The following is a 20,652-nucleotide window of genomic DNA, read 5'->3' as shown; positions in this document are numbered from 1 at the left end:
TACAGACAAAACACATGATTAGGTGCCACGCATGTTGTAGAGTCTGACAGCAGTGGGAATGAAGGATCTGCCGGGACCACCTTGAATGTGTCTGGACGACGCCGGGACCTCTTTGGATGCGCCTAGGAGGCACCTTGGATGCGCCTTAGATGTGCCTTTGATGCACCTTAGATGTACCTTGGATGCGCTTGGACGACGTCGGGACCGCCTTGAATACGCCTGGACGACGCCGGGACGGCCTTAGATGCACCTTGTCAACGCCGGGACTGCCTTGGATGCGCCTGGAAGACGCCGGGAGCGCCTTAGATGCGCCTCGGATGCGCCTTGCATGCTTCTGGACGACGCCGGGACCATCTTGGATGCACCTGGATGACGCCGGGACCGACTTGAATGCGACTGGACGACGCCTGGACGACGCTGGGACCGCCTCACATTTGCCTTGGATGCGCTTTGCATGCTCCTGGACAAGGCCAGGACCGCCTTGGATGCGTCTGGATGACGCCGGGACCGCCTTGCATGCGACTGGACGCTGGGACTGCCTTGTTTAAGCCTGGACGACGCCGGGACCGCCTTGGATGCGCCTTGGATGCGCCTTGGATGCGCCTTGGATGCGCCTTGGATGCGCCTTGGATGCGCCTTGGATGCGCCTTGGATGCGCCTTGGATGCGCCTTGGATGCGCCTTGGATGCGCCTTGGATGCGCCTTGGATGCGCCTTGGATGCGCCTTGGATGAACCTGGACGACGCAGGGACCGCCTTGCATGTGCCTGGACGACGCCGGGATTGCCTTGGATGAACCTTAGATCCGCAAGGACCACCTTGGATTCGCTTTGGATGCGCCTGGCCGACACTGGGACCGCCTTAGATGCGCCTTGAATGCGCCTTGGATGTGCCTTGCATGCTCCTGGACGACGCCAGGACCGCCTTGGATGCGTCTTGGATGCACTTGGACGACATTGGGACCGCCTTGGATGCGCATGGATGACGCCAGGACAGCCTTTGTTGCGACTTGGATGCGCCTTGGATGAGCCTCCGATGCACCTGGAAAAATAACAGGACCACCTTGGATGCGCATGGACGATGCCGGGACCGCCTTGGATGCGCCTTGAATTCGCTTTGACTGCGCCTGGATTACGCCAGGACCGCCTTGGATGTGCCTTGGATGTGCCTTGGATGTGCCTTGGATGTGCCTTGGATGTGCCTTGGATGTGCCTTGGATGTGCCTTGGATGCTTCTGGACGACGCCGGGTTCATCTTGGATGCGCCTCGGATGCGCCTCGGATGCGCCTTGACGACGCCATGACTGGCTTGGATGCGCCAGGATGATGCTGGGACCGCCTTGGATGAGCCTGGATGACAGCGGGACTGCCTTGGTTGCGCCTTGGTTGCGCCTTGGTTGCGCCTTGGTTGCGCCTTGGATGCGCCTTGGATGCGCCTTGGATGCGCCTTGGATGCGCCTTGGATGCGCCTTGGATGCGCCTTGGATGCGCCTTGGATGCGCCTTGGATGCGCCTTGGATGCGCCTTGGATGCGCCTTGGATGCGCCTTGGATGCTTCTGGACGACGCTGGGACCGCCTTGTTTGAGCCTGGACGACGCCGGGACCGCCTTGGATTCGCCAGGACGCTGGGACCGCCTTGTTGTGCCTGGACGACCCCGGGATCGCCTTGGATGCACCTGGACAACGCTAGGACGGCCTTGTTAGCGCCTGGACGACGCCGGGACCGCCTTGGATTCGCCTGGACGCTGGGACCGCCTTGTTTGTGCCTGGACGACGCCGGGACTGCCTTGGATGAGCCTTAGATGCACCTGGACCGATATGCCTTCAGTACGCCTTGAATGCGCCTGCACAACGCCGGGACCGCCTTGGATTGGCCTTGGATGCGCCTTGGATGCGCCCAGGATCCGCCTAGGATGCGCCAAGACGACGCCAAGACTGCCTTGACTGCCTTGCATGTGCCTTGGATGCGCTTGGACGCCACCAGGATCACCTTGGATGTGCCTGGATGATGCCGGGACCGCCTTGGCTCCGCCTGGACGACGCTGGAGCTGCCTTGGATGCGCCTTGGATGCGCCTTGGATGCGCCTGGACGAAGCCAGAATCACCTTGGATGCTCCTGGACGACGCCGGGACCAACCTGGATGCGCCTGGATGACGCCGGGAACGCCTAAAAAGTGCCTTGGATGCGCCTTGGATGCACTTGGACGACTTAAGGAACGCCTTGGATACGCCTGGATGACGCCGGGACCATCTTGAATGCACCTGGTTGATGCCGGGACTGCCTTGTATGCGCCTGGACTGCCTTGTATGCGCCGGGACGACGCCGGGACTGCCTTGTATGCGCCTGGACGACGCCATGACCGCCTTGGAAGCGCCTGGATGACGGTGGGATCGCTTTAGATGCGCCTTGGATGACGCTAGGATGGCCTTGGGTGCGCCTGGGTGACGCCGGGACCGCCTTGAATGCGCCTGGACTCTGGGACAGCCTTGTTTGCGCCTCGGCGACGCTGGGACTGCCTTAGATGCGCCTGGACGCCGCCAGGACCGCCTTGGATTCGCCTGGACGCCGGGACTGACTTGGATGCACTTGGACGACGCTGAGAACGCCTTGGATGCGCCTGGACGACACCAGGTCTGCCTTGGATGTGCCTTGGATGTGCCTGGAGGACGCCAGGACCACCTTGGATGCGCCTGGAAAATGCCGATACCGACTTTGATCCGCACGGACGATGCCGGGACCACCTTGAATGCTCCTTGGATGCGCTTTGGCTGTGCCTTGGATGAACCCGGATGATTCGCCTGGACGCCGGGACTGCCTTGGATGCACTTGGACAACGCTGAGACCGCCTTGGACACGCCTGGACGACGCCGGGACCGCCTTGGATTTGCCTGGACGCTGGGGCCGCCTTGTTTGTGCCTGGACAAGGCCTGGACCGCCTTGGATGCGCCTTGGATGTACCTGGACAACGATGGGAGCGCCTTGGATGCCCCTGGACGTCGCCTTAGATGTGCCTTGGATGCGCCTGTATCATGCCAGGACCACCTTGGATGCGCCTGGATGACGCCGGGACCGCCTTTCATGCGCCTGAACGCTGGGACCGACTTGTTTGTGCCTGGACAAAGCTGGGACTGCATTGGATGCGCCTTGGATGCCCTTGGATGCACCTGGACGACCCAGGGACCGCCTTGGATGCGCCTGGACGACTCCGGGACTGCCTTGGAAGCGCCTTGGATGCGCTTTGGATGCACCTGGATATGCTGGGACCGCCTCGGATGCGCCTGGAAGACGCTGGCATTCCCTTGGATGCTCCAGGACAATGCCGGGACCGCCTTGGATTTGCCTGGACGCCTGGGACTGCAATTTCCGTGCCTGGATGACGCCGTGACCGCCTCGGATGCGCCTTGGATGCACCTGGCCGATGCTGGGACCGCCTTGCATGTGCCTGGAAGCTGGGACCCCCTTGCTTGCGCCTGGACGACGCCGGGACCGCCTTGGACACGCCTTGAATTCGCTTTCACTTGGCTGTGCCTTGGATGTGCCTTGGACGCTCCTGGACGACGCCGGGTTCATCTTGGATGCGCCTCGGATGCGCCTCGGATGCGCCTTGACGACGCCATGACTGGCTTGGATGCGCCAGGACGATGCTGGGACCGCCTTGGATGCGCCTGGATGACTGCGGGACTGCCTTGGTTGCGCCTTGGATGCGCCTTGGATGCGCCTTGGATGCGCCTTGGATGCGCCTTGGATTCGCCTTGTATGCGCCTTGGATGCTCTGAGACGACGCCGGGACAGCTTTGGATGCGCCGGACGATGCCGGGACTGCCTTACATGCGCCTGGACGCTGGAACCGCCTTGGATGTGCCTTGAATGCACCTGGACTGCCTTAGGTGTGCCTGGACGACGCCAGGACTGCCTTGGATATGCGTGGACGACGATGGGACCACCTTGTTTGAGCCTCGACAACACTGGGACCGCCTTGAATCCGCTTTGGATGCTTCTGGACGATGCTGGGACCGCCTTGTTTGAGCCTGGACGACGCCGGGACCGCCTTGGATTCGCCAGGAAGCTGGGACCGCCTTGTTGTGCCTGGACGACCCCGGGATCGCCTTGGATGCACCTGGACAACGCTAGGACCGCCTTGTTTGCGCCTGGACGACGCCGGGACCGCCTTGGATTCGCCTGGACGCTGGGACCGCCTTGTTTGTGCCTGGACGACGCCGGGACTGCCTTGGATGAGCCTTAGATGCACCTGGACCGATATGCCTTCAGTACGCCTTGAATGCGCCTGCACAACGCCGGGACCGCCTTGGATGGGCCTTGGATGCGCCTTGGATGAGCCCAGGATGCGCCTAGGATGCGCCAAGACGACGCTAAGACTGCCTTGACTGCCTTGCATGTGCCTTGGATGCGCTTGGACGCCACCAGGATCACCTTGGATGTGCCTGGATGATGCCGGGACCGCCTTGGCTCCGCCTGGACGACGCTGGAGCTGCCTTGGATGCGCCTTGGATGCGCCTTGGATGCGCCTGGACGAAGCCAGAATCACCTTGGATGCTCCTGGACGACGCCGGGACCAACCTGGATGCGCCTGGATGACGCCGGGAACGCCTAAAAAGTGCCTTGGATGCGCCTTGGACGCACTTGGACGACTTCAGGAACGCCTCAGATACGCCTGGATGACGCCGGGACCATCTTGAATGGACCTGGTTGATGCCGGGACTGCCTTGTATGCGCCTGGACTGCCTTGTATGCGCCGGGACAACGCCGGGACTGACTTGTATGCGCCTGGACGACGCCAGGACCGCCTTGGAAGCGCCTGGATGACAGCGGGACCGCTTTAGATGCGCCTTGGATGACGCTAGGATGGCCTCTGGTGCGCCTGGGTGACGCCGGGACCGCCTTGAATGCGCCTGGACTCTGGGACAGCCTTGTTTGCGCCTCGGCGACGCTGGGACTGCCTTAGATGCGCCTGGATGACGCCAGGACCGCCTTGGATTCGCCTGGACGCCGGGACTGCCTTGGATGCACTTGAACGACGCTGAGAACGCCTTGGATGCGCCTGGACGACACCAGGTCTGCCTTGGATGTGCCTTGGATGTGCCTGGAGGACGCCAGGACCACCTTGGATGCGCCTGGAAAACGCCGGTACCGACTTTGATCCGCACGGACGATGCCGGGACCGCCTTGAATGCTCCTTGGATGCGCCTTGGCTGTGCCTTGGATGAACCCGGATGATTCGCCTGGACGCCGGGACTGCCTTGGATGCATTTGGACGACGCTGAGACCGCCTTGGACACGCCTGGACGACGCCGGGACCGCCTTGGATTTGCCTGGACGCTGGGACCGCCTTGTTTGTGCCTGGACAACTCCCTGACCGCCTTGGATGACGTTGGGACCGCCCCGGATACGCCTGGACGACGCCGGGATTGCCTTGGATGCGTCTTGGATGCACTTGGACGACATTGGGACCGCCTTGGATGCGCATGGATGACGCCAGGACAGCCTTTGTTGCGACTTGGATGCGCCTTGGATGAGCCTCCGATGCGCCTGAACAATACCAGGACCACCTTGGATGCGCATGGACGATGCCGGGACCGCCTTGGATGCGCCTTGAATTCGCTTTCACTGCGCCTGGATTACGCCCGGACCGCCTTGGATTCGCCTGGACGCCGGGACTGCCTTGGATGCACTTGGACGACGCTGAGACCGCCTTGGATGCGCCTGGACGACACCAGGTCTGCCTTGGATGTGACTTGGATGTGCCTGGAGGACGCCAGGACCACCTTAGATGCGCCTGGAAAACACCGGTACCGACTTTGATCCGCACGGACGATGCCGGGACCGCCTTGAATGCGCCTTGGCTGTGCCTTGGATGAACCCGGATGATTCGCCTGGACGCCGGGACTGCCTTGGATGCACTTGGAAGATGCTGAGACCGCCTTGGACACGCCTGGACGACGCTGGGACCGCCTTGATTTTGCCTGGACGCTGGGACCGCCTTGTTTGTGCCTGGACAACGCCTGGACCGCCTTGGATGCGTCTTGGATGCGCCTTGGATGTACCTGGACAACGATGGGAGCGCCTTGGATGCCCCTGGACGTCGCCTTAGATGTGCCTTGGATGCGCCTGTATCATGCCAGGACCACCTTGGATGACGCCGGGACCGCCTTTCATGCGCCTAAACGCTGGGACCGACTTGTTTGTGCCTGGACGACGCTGGGACTGCATTGGATGCGCCTTGGATGCGCCTTGGATGTACCTGGATATGCTGGGACCGCCTCGGATGCGCCTGGATGACGCTGGCATTCCCTCGGATGCGCCTTGGATGCTCCAGGACAACGCCGGGACCGCCTTGGATTTGCCTGGACGCTGGGACTGCAATGTTTGTGCCTGGATGACGCCCTGACCGCCTCGGATGCGCCTTGGAGGCACCTGGTCGAGGCTGGGACCGCCTTGCATGCTCCTGGAAGCCGGGACCGCCTTGGGTGCGCCGGACGACGCCTGGAACGCCTTGCATGCGCCTGGACGCTGGGACCGCCTTGTTTGCGCCTGGATGACCCCTCGGATGCGCCTTGGATGCGCCTGGACGACACTGGGACTGCCTTGGATGCGCCTGGATGACCTTGAGACTTCCTTGCATGCACCTTGCAGGTTCCTGGACGACGCTGGAACTACTTTGGATGCGCCTGGACGACGCCGGGACCGCCTTGCATGCGCCTGGACGACGCCGAATCGCCTTGGATTCCCCTGGATGCTGGGACTGCACTGTTTGTACCTGTACGACGCTGTGACCGCCTTGGATGTGCCTTGAATGCGCCTTGGATGCACCAGGACGACGCTGGGACTGCCTTCGATGCGCCTGGTCGACGCTGGGACTGCCTTGGATCCGCCTTGGATGCACCTTGGATGCGCTTGGATGACGTTGGGACCGCCCCGGATACGCCTGGACGACGCCGGGATTGCCTTGGATGCGCCTGGACGACGGCGGGACCGCCTTGAATGCGCCTGGACGACGGCGGGACCGCCTTGGATTCCCCTTGGATGTGCCTTGGATGCGCCCGGACGACGCCGGGACTGCCCTGGATGCGCCTGGAAGACGCCGTTAGCGCCTTGCATGCGACTGGACGCTGGGACCGCCTTGTTTAAGCCTGGACGACGCCGGGACCGCCTTGGATGAACCTGGACGACGGCGGGACCACCTTGCATGTGCCTGGACGACGCCGGGATTGCCTTGGATGAACCTAAGATCCGCAAGGACCACGTTGGATGCGCTTTGGATGCGCCTGGCCGACACTGGGACCGCCTTAGATGCGCCTTGAATGCGCCTCGGATGTGCCTTGTATGCTCCTGGACGACGCCAGGACCGCCTTGGATGCGTCTTGGATGCACTTGGACGACATTGGGACCGCCTTGGATGCGCATGGATGACGCCAGGACAGCCTTTGTTGCGACTTGGATGCGCCTTGGACGAGCCTCCGATGCGCCTGAACAATACCAGGACCACCTTGGATGCGCATGGACGATGCCGGGACCGCCTTGGATACGCCTTGAATTCGCTTTCACTGCGCCTGGATTACGCCCGGACCGCCTTGGATGTGTCTTGGATGTGCCTTGGATGCTTCTGGACGACGCCGGGTTCATCTTGGATGCGCCTCGGACGCGCCTTGACAACGCCGTGACTGGGTTGGATGCGCCAGGACATACTGGGACCGCTTTGGATGCGCCTGGATGACAGCGGGACTGCCTTGGTTGCGCCTTGAAAGCGCCTTGGATGCTCTGAGACGACGCCGGGACAGCTTTGGATGCGCCAGACGATGCCAGGACTGCCTAACATGCGCCTGGACGCTGGAACCGCCTTGGATGTGCCTTGACTGCCTTAGGTGTGCCTGGACGACGCCAGGACTGCCTTGGATATGCCTGGACGAAGATGGGACCGCCTTGTTTGAGCCTGGACGACGCCGGGACCGCCTTGGATTCGCCAGGACGCTGGGATCGCCTTGTCTGAGCCTGGACGACGCCGGGACCGCCTTGGATGTTCCTGGACAAAGCTAGGACCGCCTTGTTTGCGCCTGGACGACGCCGGGACTGTCTTGGATGAGCCTTAGATGCACCTGCACCGATATGGCTTCAATACGCCTCGAATGCGCCTGCACAACGCCGGGACCGCCTCGGATGCGCCAGACGATGCCGGGACTGCCTAACATGCGCCTGGACGCTGGAACCGCCTTGGATGTGCCTTGACTGCCTTGGATGCGCTTGGATGCCGCGAGATCACCTTGGATATGCCTGGATGATGCTGGGACCGCCTTGGCTGCGCCTGGGCGACGCTGGGACTGCCTTAGATGCACCTTGGAGGACGCCAGGACCACCTTGGATGTGCCTTCTTTTGTCGTTTTTTTAGGGGACTGCGCAAATTGCATTCATTTCTATGGTGTACTTACTGTAAATTCCATGTGTGTTCATTTGGAGTTACGAAAATTACGTCAGCCCTTATGATCTGAATACTTGAGAACAGCAAACAAGTAAGTCATTATCACTCATTTACAAAAGTCACACTTTACGACAAGTATTTTGGCACCTCCCGGATGTTTTAGTTTTGTCTGAGCTAACAAACCTAGATCAATGTTGCAGTCGTTATAACACCAATATTTGAACACAAACTTTGCAGCAACACTTCTAAGCAGAAAATACAACAATACTCACGTGCATATATTATGTATTCTTAAAACTGATTGAAGCTTAGTGGCTCAACTATTTTGGTGGTTGCAAACCACCCAATACAGATTTGACACAGTATGTGTACAAAATGCGATGAATGCAAAGGTTGGTTAGCTTGATGCTAACGCATTATGGAAAACAACATCGACAGACTAACACAACTAGCATCAGTCTTTTGTTCGCGGCTATGTCATGTGCCTGTATCTGTTTGAAACTTCCTGCCCTGCCCTGCCCTGCCCTGCCCTGCCCTGCCCTGCCCTGCCCTGCCCTGCCCTGCCCTGCCCTGCCCTCTCAACGGCCTGTGCCTGGGTAAAGCTATGACTTTATGCCTGCCCTCCTGGCCTACGCTTGGATGAGACCATGACTGCCATGACCTGGATGATGCCATGATTCCCTGCCTGCCTAGCACCCGTCTCTTCTTTTATTTTTCTCATGTTGTCTTCCGTCCACTGGCTCCCCATAAAACAGCGCATACATTTCAAGATCTTTGTCACAACATAATAGGCCCTAAACAACCTTGAATCTATTATTATTATTATTATTATTAAAAATAGATAAATTGATTAGTAAATAAATAAGTAAATAGAGAAGTACACGTATATAGAAGTAGATAAGTAAATAGATAAAAATGGATACGTAAATAGATAAAAATAAATAAAATAGATGAGTAAAAAGACCTTGTTCCGCGCCTCCATTGTTGAGGCGGCCGACCGGAGCTGCGGCCGTAAGGTCATTGGTGCCTGTCGTGGCGGCAATCCCCGAACCCGCTGGTGGACACCGGCGGTAAGGGATGCCGTCAAGCTGAAGGAGTCCTATCGGGCCGTTTTGGCCTGCGGGACTCCCGAGGCAGCTGACAGGTACCGGATGGCCAAGCGGAAAAGCGGCTTCGGCGGTTGCTGAGGCAAAAACCCGGGCGTGGGAGGAGTTTGGCGAGGCCATGGAGAATGACTTCCGGACGGCTTCGAGGAAATTCTGGTCCACCGATGCCAGAGTTTGGTCCGCATTTCCGGCAGTAAGTCGGATTCGTTCTCAGTGAGGGTTGGACTCCGCCAAGGCTGCCCTTTGTCACCGATTCTGTTCATAGTTTTTATGGACAGAATTTCTAGGCGCAGCCGAGGCGTTGAGGGTGTCCGGTTTGGGGACCTCAGCATCGCGTCTCTGCTTTTTGCAGACGACGTGGTGCTGTTGGCTTCTTCAGGCCGTGATCTCCAGCTCTCACTGGAGCGGTTCGCAGCCGAGTGTGAAGCGGTCGGGATGAGGGTCAGCACCTCCAAATCCGAGTCCATGGTCCTCGATCGGGAAAGGGTGGAATGCCCTCTCCGGATCGGGGATGAGATCCTGCCCCAAGTGGAGGAGTTTAAGTATCTTGGGGTCTTGTTCACGAGTGAGGGGAGGATGGAGCGCGAGATCGACAGGCGGATCGGTGCAGCGTCGGCAGTAATGCGGACTTTGTACCGGTCCGTCGTGGTAAAGAGAGAGCTGAGCCAAAAGGCAAAGCTCTCAATTTACCGGTCGATTTACGCTCCTACCCTCACCTATGGTCACGAGCTATGGGTCGTGACCGAAAGAACGAGATCCCGGATACAAGCGGCCGAAATAAGTTTTCTCCGCAGGATGTCCGGGCTCTCCCTTAGAGATAGGGTGAGCAGTTCGGTCATCCGGGAGAGACTCGGAGTAGAGTCGCTGCTCCTCCACGTTGAGAGGAGCCAGATGAGGTGGCTCGGGCATCTCATCAGGATGCCTCCTGGACGTCTTCCTGGGGAGGTGTTCCGGGCATGTCCCACCGGTAGGAGACCCCGGGGACGACCCAGGACGCGCTGGAGAGACTATGTCTCTCAGCTGGCCTGGGAACGCCTTGGGATCCCCCGGGATGAGCTAGATGAAGTGGCTGGGGAGAGGGAAGTCTGGGAGTCCCTCCTGAAGCTGCTCCCCCCGCGACCCGACCCCGGATAAGCGGAAGAAGATGGATGGATGGATGGAGTAAAAAGATAAAAATAGATGAGTAAATATATAAAAATGGATGAGTAAATAGATAAAAATAGATTAAAAAAGAAAAGTAAATAGATAAAAATAGAAAAGTAAATAGGTAAAATAGATAAAATAAATAAAGTAAATAAGTACCACTAGTAGCGGTACAGACAAAACACATGATTAGGTGCCACGCATGTTGTAGAGTCTGACAGCAGTGGGAATGAAGGATCTGCCGGGACCACCTTGAATGTGTCTGGACGACGCCGGGACCTCTTTGGATGCGCCTAGGAGGCACCTTGGATGCGCCTTAGATGTGCCTTTGATGCACCTTAGATGTACCTTGGATGCGCTTGGACGACGTCGGGACCGCCTTGAATACGCCTGGACGACGCCGGGACGGCCTTAGATGCACCTTGTCAACGCCGGGACTGCCTTGGATGCGCCTGGAAGACGCCGGGAGCGCCTTAGATGCGCCTCGGATGCGCCTTGCATGCTTCTGGACGACGCCGGGACCATCTTGGATGCACCTGGATGACGCCGGGACCGACTTGAATGCGACTGGACGACGCCTGGACGACGCTGGGACCGCCTCACATTTGCCTTGGATGCGCTTTGCATGCTCCTGGACAAGGCCAGGACCGCCTTGGATGCGTCTGGATGACGCCGGGACCGCCTTGCATGCGACTGGACGCTGGGACCGCCTTGTTTAAGCCTGGACGACGCCGGGACTGCCTTGGATGCGCCTTGGATGAACCTGGACGACGCAGGGACCGCCTTGCATGTCCCTGGACGACGCCGGGATTGCCTTGGATGAACCTTAGATCCGCAAGGAGCACCTTGGATTCGCTTTGGATGCGCCTGGCCGACACTGGGACCGCCTTAGATGCGCCTTGAATGCGCCTTGGATGTGCCTTGCATGCTCCTGGACGACGCCAGGACCGCCTTGGATGCGTCTTGGATGCACTTGGACGACATTGGGACCGCCTTGGATGCGCATGGATGACGCCAGGACAGCCTTTGTTGCGACTTGGATGCGCCTTGGATGAGCCTCCGATGCACCTGGAAAAATAACAGGACCACCTTGGATGCGCATGGACGATGCCGGGACCGCCTTGGATGCGCCTTGAATTCGCTTTCACTGCGCCTGGATTACGCCAGGACCGCCTTGGATGTGCCTTGGATGTGCCTTGGATGTGCCTTGGATGTGCCTTGGATGTGCCTTAAATGTGCCTTGGATGCTTCTGGACGACGCCGGGTTCATCTCGGATGCGCCTCGGATGCGCCTTGACGACGCCATGACTGGCTTGGATGCGCCAGGATGATGCTGGGACCGCCTTGGATGCGCCTGGATGACAGCGGGACTGCCTTGGTTGCGCCTTGGATGCGCCTTGGATGCGCCTTGGATGCGCCTTGGATGCGCCTTGGATGCGCCTTGGATGCTTCTGGACGACGCTGGGACCGCCTTGTTTGAGCCTGGACGACGCCGGGACCGCCTTGGATTCGCCAGGACGCTGGGACCGCCTTGTTGTGCCTGGACGACCCCGGGATCGCCTTGGATGCACCTGGACAACGCTAGGACGGCCTTGTTAGCGCCTGGACGACGCCGGGACCGCCTTGGATTCGCCTGGACGCTGGGACCGCCTTGTTTGTGCCTGGACGACGCCGGGACTGCCTTGGATGAGCCTTAGATGCACCTGGACCGATATGCCTTCAGTACGCCTTGAATGCGCCTGCACAACGCCGGGACCGCCTTGGATTGGCCTTGGATTGGCCTTGGATGCGCCTTGGATGCGCCCAGGATCCGCCTAGGATGCGCCAAGACGACGCCAAGACTGCCTTGACTGCCTTGCATGTGCCTTGGATGCGCTTGGACGCCACCAGGATCACCTTGGATGTGCCTGGATGATGCCGGGACCGCCTTGGCTCCGCCTGGACGACGCTGGAGCTGCCTTGGATGCGCCTTGGATGCGCCTGGACGAAGCCAGAATCACCTTGGATGCTCCTGGACGACGCCAGGACCAACCTGGATGCGCCTGGATGACGCCGGGAACGCCTAAAAAGTGCCTTGGATGCGCCTTGGACGCACTTGGACGACTTCAGGAACGCCTCGGATACGCCTGGATGACGCCGGGACCATCTTGAATGCACCTGGTTGATGCCGGGACTGCCTTGTATGCGCCTGGACTGCCTTGTATGCGCCGGGACGACGCCGGGACTGCCTTGTATGCGCCTGGACGACGCCAGGACCGCCTTGGAAGCGCCTGGATGACGGTGGGATCGCTTTAGATGCGCCTTGGATGACGCTAGGATGGCCTTGGGTGCGCCTGGGTGACGCCGGGACCGCCTTGAATGCGCCTGGACTCTGGGACAGCCTTGTTTGCGCCTCGGCGACGCTGGGACTGCCTTAGATGCGCCTGGACGCCGCCAGGACCGCCTTGGATTCGCCTGGACGCCGGGACTGACTTGGATGCACTTGGACGACGCTGAGAACGCCTTGGATGCGCCTGGACGACACCAGGTCTGCCTTGGATGTGCCTTGGATGTGCCTGGAGGACGCCAGGACCACCTTGGATGGGCCTGGAAAACGCCGATACCGACTTTGATCCGCACGGACGATGCCGGGACCACCTTGAATGCTCCTTGGATGCGCCTTGGCTGTGCCTTGGATGAACCCGGATGATTCGCCTGGACGCCGGGACTGCCTTGGATGTACTTGGACAACGCTGAGACCGCCTTGGACACGCCTGGACGACGCCGGGACCGCCTTGGATTTGCCTGGACGCTGGGGCCGCCTTGTTTGTGCCTGGACAACGCCTGGACCGCCTTGGATGCGCCTTGGATGTACCAGGACAACGATGGGAGCGCCTTGGATGCCCCTGGACGTCGCCTTAGATGTGCCTTGGATGCGCCTGTATCATGCCAGGACCACCTTGGATGCGCCTGGATGACGCCGGGACCGCCTTTCATGCGCCTGAACGCTGGGACCGACTTGTTTGTGCCTGGACAAAGCTGGGACTGCATTGGATGCGCCTTGGATGCCCTTGGATGCACCTGGACGACCCAGGGACCGCCTTGGATGCGCCTGGACGACTCCGGGACTGCCTTGGAAGCGCCTTGGATGCGCTTTGGATGCACCTGGATATGCTGGGAACGCCTCGGATGCGCCTGGAAGACGCTGGCATTCCCTTGGATGCTCCAGGACAATGCCGGGACCGCCTTGGATTTGCCTGGACGCCTGGGACTGCAATGTTCGTGCCTGGATGACGCCGTGACCGCCTCGGATGCGCCTTGGATGCACCTGGCCGATGCTGGGACCGCCTTGCATGTGCCTGGAAGCTGGGACCCCCTTGCTTGCGCCTGGACGACGCCGGGACCGCCTTGGACACGCCTTGAATTCGCTTTCACTTGGATGTGCCTTGGATGTGCCTTGGACGCTCCTGGACGACGCCGGGTTCATCTTGGATGCGCCTCGGATGCGCCTCGGATGCGCCTTGACGACGCCATGACTGGCTTGGATGCGCCAGGACGATGCTGGGACCGCCTTGGATGCGCCTGGATGCGCCTTGGATTCGCCTTGTATGCGCCTTGGATGCTCTGAGACGACGCCGGGACAGCTTTGGATGCGCCAGACGATGCCGGGACTGCCTTACATGCGCCTGGACGCTGGAACCGCCTTGGATGTGCCTTGAATGCACCTGGACTGCCTTAGGTGTGCCTGGACGACGCCAGGACTGCCTTGGATATGCCTGGACGACGATGGGACCACCTTGTTTGAGCCTGGACAACACTGGGACCGCCTTGGATCCGCTTTGGATGATTCTGGACGATGCTGGGACCGCCTTGTTTGAGCCTGGACGACGCCGGGACCGCCTTGGATTCGCCAGGACGCTGGGACCGCCTTGTTGTGCCTGGACGACCCCGGGATCGCCTTGGATGCACCTGGACAACGCTAGGACCGCCTTGTTTGCGCCTGGACGACGCCGGGACCGCCTTGGATTCGCCTGGACGCTGGGACCGCCTTGTTTGTGCCTGGACGACGCCGGGACTGCCTTGGATGAGCCTTAGATGCACCTGGACCGATATGCCTTCAGTACGCCTTGAATGCGCCTGCACAACGCCGGGACCGCCTTGGATGGGCCTTGGATGCGCCTTGGATGAGCCCAGGATGCGCCTAGGATGCGCCAAGACGACGCTAAGACTGCCTTGACTGCCTTGCATGTGCCTTGGATGCGCTTGGACGCCACCAGGATCACCTTGGATGTGCCTGGATGATGCCGGGACCGCCTTGGCTCCGCCTGGACGACGCTGGAGCTGCCTTGGATGCGCCTTGGATGCGCCTTGGATGCGCCTGGACGAAGCCAGAATCACCTTGGATGCTCCTGGACGACGCCGGGACCAACCTGGATGCGCCTGGATGACGCCGGGAACGCCTAAAAAGTGCCTTGGATGCGCCTTGGACGCACTTGGACGACTTCAGGAACGCCTCAGATACGCCTGGATGACGCCGGGACCATCTTGAATGGACCTGGTTGATGCCGGGACTGCCTTGTATGCGCCTGGACTGCCTTGTATGCGCCGGGACAACGCCGGGACTGACTTGTATGCGCCTGGACGACGCCAGGACCGCCTTGGAAGCGCCTGGATGACAGCGGGACCGCTTTAGATGCGCCTTGGATGACGCTAGGATGGCCTCTGGTGCGCCTGGGTGACGCCGGGACCGCCTTGAATGCGCCTGGACTCTGGGACAGCCTTGTTTGCGCCTCGGCGACGCTGGGACTGCCTTAGATGCGCCTGGATGACGCCAGGACCGCCTTGGATTCGCCTGGACGCCGGGACTGCCTTGGATGCACTTGAACGACGCTGAGAACGCCTTGGATGCGCCTGGACGACACCAGGTCTGCCTTGGATGTGCCTTGGATGTGCCTGGAGGACGCCAGGACCACCTTGGATGCGCCTGGAAAACGCCGGTACCGACTTTGATCCGCACGGACGATGCCGGGACCGCCTTGAATGCTCCTTGGATGCGCCTTGGCTGTGCCTTGGATGAACCCGGATGATTCGCCTGGACGCCGGGACTGCCTTGGATGCATTTGGACGACGCTGAGACCGCCTTGGACACGCCTGGACGACGCCGGGACCGCCTTGGATTTGCCTGGACGCTGGGACCGCCTTGTTTGTGCCTGGACAACTCCCTGACCGCCTTGGATGACGTTGGGACCGCCCCGGATACGCCTGGACGACGCCGGGATTGCCTTGGATGCGTCTTGGATGCACTTGGACGACATTGGGACCGCCTTGGATGCGCATGGATGACGCCAGGACAGCCTTTGTTGCGACTTGGATGCGCCTTGGATGAGCCTCCGATGCGCCTGAACAATACCAGGACCACCTTGGATGCGCATGGACGATGCCGGGACCGCCTTGGATGCGCCTTGAATTCGCTTTCACTGCGCCTGGATTACGCCCAGACCGCCTTGGATTCGCCTGGACGCCGGGACTGCCTTGGATGCACTTGGACGACGCTGAGACCGCCTTGGATGCGCCTGGACGACACCAGGTCTGCCTTGGATGTGACTTGGATGTGCCTGGAGGACGCCAGGACCACCTTAGATGCGCCTGGAAAACACCGGTACCGACTTTGATCCGCACGGACGATGCCGGGACCGCCTTGAATGCGCCTTGGCTGTGCCTTGGATGAACCCGGATGATTCGCCTGGACGCCGGGACTGCCTTGGATGCACTTGGAAGATGCTGAGACCGCCTTGGACACGCCTGGACGACGCTGGGACCGCCTTGATTTTGCCTGGACGCTGGGACCGCCTTGTTTGTGCCTGGACAACGCCTGGACCGCCTTGGATGCGTCTTGGATGCGCCTTGGATGTACCTGGACAACGATGGGAGCGCCTTGGATGCCCCTGGACGTCGCCTTAGATGTGCCTTGGATGCGCCTGTATCATGCCAGGACCACCTTGGATGACGCCGGGACCGCCTTTCATGCGCCTAAACGCTGGGACCGACTTGTTTGTGCCTGGACGACGCTGGGACTGCATTGGATGCGCCTTGGATGCGCCTTGGATGTACCTGGATATGCTGGGACCGCCTCGGATGCGCCTGGATGACGCTGGCATTCCCTCGGATGCGCCTTGGATGCTCCAGGACAACGCCGGGACCGCCTTGGATTTGCCTGGACGCTGGGACTGCAATGTTTGTGCCTGGATGACGCCCTGACCGCCTCGGATGCGCCTTGGAGGCACCTGGTCGAGGCTGGGACCGCCTTGCATGCTCCTGGAAGCCGGGACCGCCTTGGGTGCGCCGGACGACGCCTGGAACGCCTTGCATGCGCCTGGACGCTGGGACCGCCTTGTTTGCGCCTGGATGACCCCTCGGATGCGCCTTGGATGCGCCTGGACGACACTGGGACTGCCTTGGATGCGCCTGGATGACCTTGAGACTTCCTTGCATGCACCTTGCAGGTTCCTGGACGACGCTGGAACTACTTTGGATGCGCCTGGACGACGCCGGGACCGCCTTGCATGCGCCTGGACGACGCCGAATCGCCTTGGATTCCCCTGGATGCTGGGACTGCACTGTTTGTACCTGTACGACGCTGTGACCGCCTTGGATGTGCCTTGAATGCGCCTTGGATGCACCAGGACGACGCTGGGACTGCCTTCGATGCGCCTGGTCGACGCTGGGACTGCCTTGGATCCGCCTTGGATGCACCTTGGATGCGCTTGGATGACGTTGGGACCGCCCCGGATACGCCTGGACGACGCCGGGATTGCCTTGGATGCGCCTGGACGACGGCGGGACCGCCTTGAATGCGCCTGGACGACGGCGGGACCGCCTTGGATTCCCCTTGGATGTGCCTTGGATGCGCCCGGACGACGCCGGGACTGCCCTGGATGCGCCTGGAAGACGCCGTTAGCGCCTTGCATGCGACTGGACGCTGGGACCGCCTTGTTTAAGCCTGGACGACGCCGGGACCGCCTTGGATGAACCTGGACGACGGCGGGACCACCTTGCATGTGCCTGGACGACGCCGGGATTGCCTTGGATGAACCTAAGATCCGCAAGGACCACGTTGGATGCGCTTTGGATGCGCCTGGCCGACACTGGGACCGCCTTAGATGCGCCTTGAATGCGCCTCGGATGTGCCTTGTATGCTCCTGGACGACGCCAGGACCGCCTTGGATGCGTCTTGGATGCACTTGGACGACATTGGGACCGCCTTGGATGCGCATGGATGACGCCAGGACAGCCTTTGTTGCGACTTGGATGCGCCTTGGACGAGCCTCCGATGCGCCTGAACAATACCAGGACCACCTTGGATGCGCATGGACGATGCCGGGACCGCCTTGGATACGCCTTGAATTCGCTTTCACTGCGCCTGGATTACGCCCGGACCGCCTTGGATGTGTCTTGGATGTGCCTTGGATGCTTCTGGACGACGCCGGGTTCATCTTGGATGCGCCTCGGACGCGCCTTGACAACGCCGTGACTGGGTTGGATGCGCCAGGACATACTGGGACCGCTTTGGATGCGCCTGGATGACAGCGGGACTGCCTTGGTTGCGCCTTGAAAGCGCCTTGGATGCTCTGAGACGACGCCGGGACAGCTTTGGATGCGCCAGACGATGCCAGGACTGCCTAACATGCGCCTGGACGCTGGAACCGCCTTGGATGTGCCTTGACTGCCTTAGGTGTGCCTGGACGACGCCAGGACTGCCTTGGATATGCCTGGACGAAGATGGGACCGCCTTGTTTGAGCCTGGACGACGCCGGGACCGCCTTGGATTCGCCAGGACGCTGGGATCGCCTTGTCTGAGCCTGGACGACGCCGGGACCGCCTTGGATGTTCCTGGACAAAGCTAGGACCGCCTTGTTTGCGCCTGGACGACGCCGGGACTGTCTTGGATGAGCCTTAGATGCACCTGCACCGATATGGCTTCAATACGCCTCGAATGCGCCTGCACAACGCCGGGACCGCCTCGGATGCGCCAGACGATGCCGGGACTGCCTAACATGCGCCTGGACGCTGGAACCGCCTTGGATGTGCCTTGACTGCCTTGGATGCGCTTGGATGCCGCGAGATCACCTTGGATATGCCTGGATGATGCTGGGACCGCCTTGGCTGCGCCTGGGCGACGCTGGGACTGCCTTAGATGCACCTTGGAGGACGCCAGGACCACCTTGGATGTGCCTTCTTTTGTCGTTTTTTTAGGGGACTGCGCAAATTGCATTCATTTCTATGGTGTACTTACTGTAAATTCCATGTGTGTTCATTTGGAGTTACGAAAATTACGTCAGCCCTTATGATCTGAATACTTGAGAACAGCAAACAAGTAAGTCATTATCACTCATTTACAAAAGTCACACTTTACGACAAGTATTTTGGCACCTCCCGGATGTTTTAGTTTTGTCTGAGCTAACAAACCTAGATCAATGTTGCAGTCGTTATAACACCAATATTTGAACACAAACTTTGCAGCAACACTTCTAAGCAGAAAATACAACAATACTCACGTGCATATATTATGTATTCTTAAAACTGATTGAAGCTTAGTGGCTCAACTATTTTGGTGGTTGCAAACCACCCAATACAGATTTGACACAGTATGTGTACAAAATGCGATGAATGCAAAGGTTGGTTAGCTTGATGCTAACGCATTATGGAAAACAACATCGACAGACTAACACAACTAGCATCAGTCTTTTGTTCGCGGCTATGTCATGTGCCTGTATCTGTTTGAAACTTCCTGCCCTGCCCTGCCCTGCCCTGCCCTGCCCTGCCCTGCCCTGCCCTGCCCTCTCAACGGCCTGTGCCTGGGTAAAGCTATGACTTTATGCCTGCCCTCCTGGCCTACGCTTGGATGAGACCATGACTGCCATGACCTGGATGATGCCATGATTCCCTGCCTGCCTAGCACCCGTCTCTTCTTTTATTTTTCTCATGTTGTCTTCCGTCCACTGGCTCCCCATAAAACAGCGCATACATTTCAAGATCTTTGTCACGACATAATAGGCCCTAAACAACCTTGAATCTATTATTATTATTATTATTATTATTATTAAAAATAGATAAATTGATTAGTAAATATATAAGTAAATAGAGAAGTACACGTATATAGAAGTAGATAAGTAAATAGATAAAAATGGATACGTAAATAGATAAAAATAAATAAAATAGATGAGTAAAAAGACCTTGTTCCGCGCCTCCATTGTTGAGGCGGCCGACCGGAGCTGCGGCCGTAAGGTCATTGGTGCCTGTCGTGGCGGCAATCCCCGAACCCGCTGGTGGACACCGGCGGTAAGGGATGCCGTCAAGCTGAAGGAGTCCTATCGGGCCGTTTTGGCCTGCGGGACTCCCGAGGCAGCTGACAGGTACCGGATGGCCAAGCGGAAAAGCGGCTTCGGCGGTTGCTGAGGCAAAAACCCGGGCGTGGGAGGAGTTTGGCGAGGCCATGGAGAATGACTTCCGGACGGCTTCGAGGAAATTCTGGTCCACCGATGCCAGAGTTTGGTCCGCATTTCCGGCAGTAAGTCGGATTCGTTCTCAGTGAGGGTTGGACTCCGCCAAGGCTGCCCTTTGTCACCGATTCTGTTCATAGTTTTTATGGACAGAATTTCTAGGCGCAGCCGAGGCGTTGAGGGTGTCCGGTTTGGGGACCTCAGCATCGCGTCTCTGCTTTTTGCAGACGACGTGGTGCTGTTGGCTTCTTCAGGCCGTGATCTCCAGCTCTCACTGGAGCGGTTCGCAGCCGAGTGTGAAGCGGTCGGGATGAGGGTCAGCACCTCCAAATCCGAGTCCATGGTCCTCGATCGGGAAAGGGTGGAATGCCCTCTCCGGATCGGGGATGAGATCCTGCCCCAAGTGGAGGAGTTTAAGTATCTTGGGGTCTTGTTCACGAGTGAGGGGAGGATGGAGCGCGAGATCGACAGGCGGATCGGTGCAGCGTCGGCA

At 59.6% G+C, this 20,652-nt stretch overlaps 1 protein-coding gene across 2 annotated transcripts in view; it reads left to right on the top strand.

Moving 5' to 3' along the window:
- LOC133160058 (uncharacterized) overlaps positions 1 to 20,652 on the top strand; it is a 49,153-nt gene that overhangs the window by 14,772 nt on the left and 13,729 nt on the right. The window contains exon 1 of one of the 2 annotated variants that reach the window (XM_061287612.1): positions 16,777 to 19,033. The exons of the other annotated variant lie outside the window; for it this stretch is intronic. The gene's annotated coding sequence lies outside the window, so the exon portion shown is untranslated. Of the gene's footprint in view, positions 1 to 16,776; positions 19,034 to 20,652 lie in introns of those variants that run through there. 2 annotated transcript variants of the gene reach the window in all.

The sequence above is a fragment of the Syngnathus typhle genome, linkage group LG1 (genome assembly GCF_033458585.1).
Source record: "Syngnathus typhle isolate RoL2023-S1 ecotype Sweden linkage group LG1, RoL_Styp_1.0, whole genome shotgun sequence".
In the NCBI taxonomy this organism is placed as follows: Eukaryota; Metazoa; Chordata; class Actinopteri; order Syngnathiformes; family Syngnathidae; genus Syngnathus; species Syngnathus typhle.
This window is presented reverse-complemented; position numbering and strand designations above follow the sequence as displayed.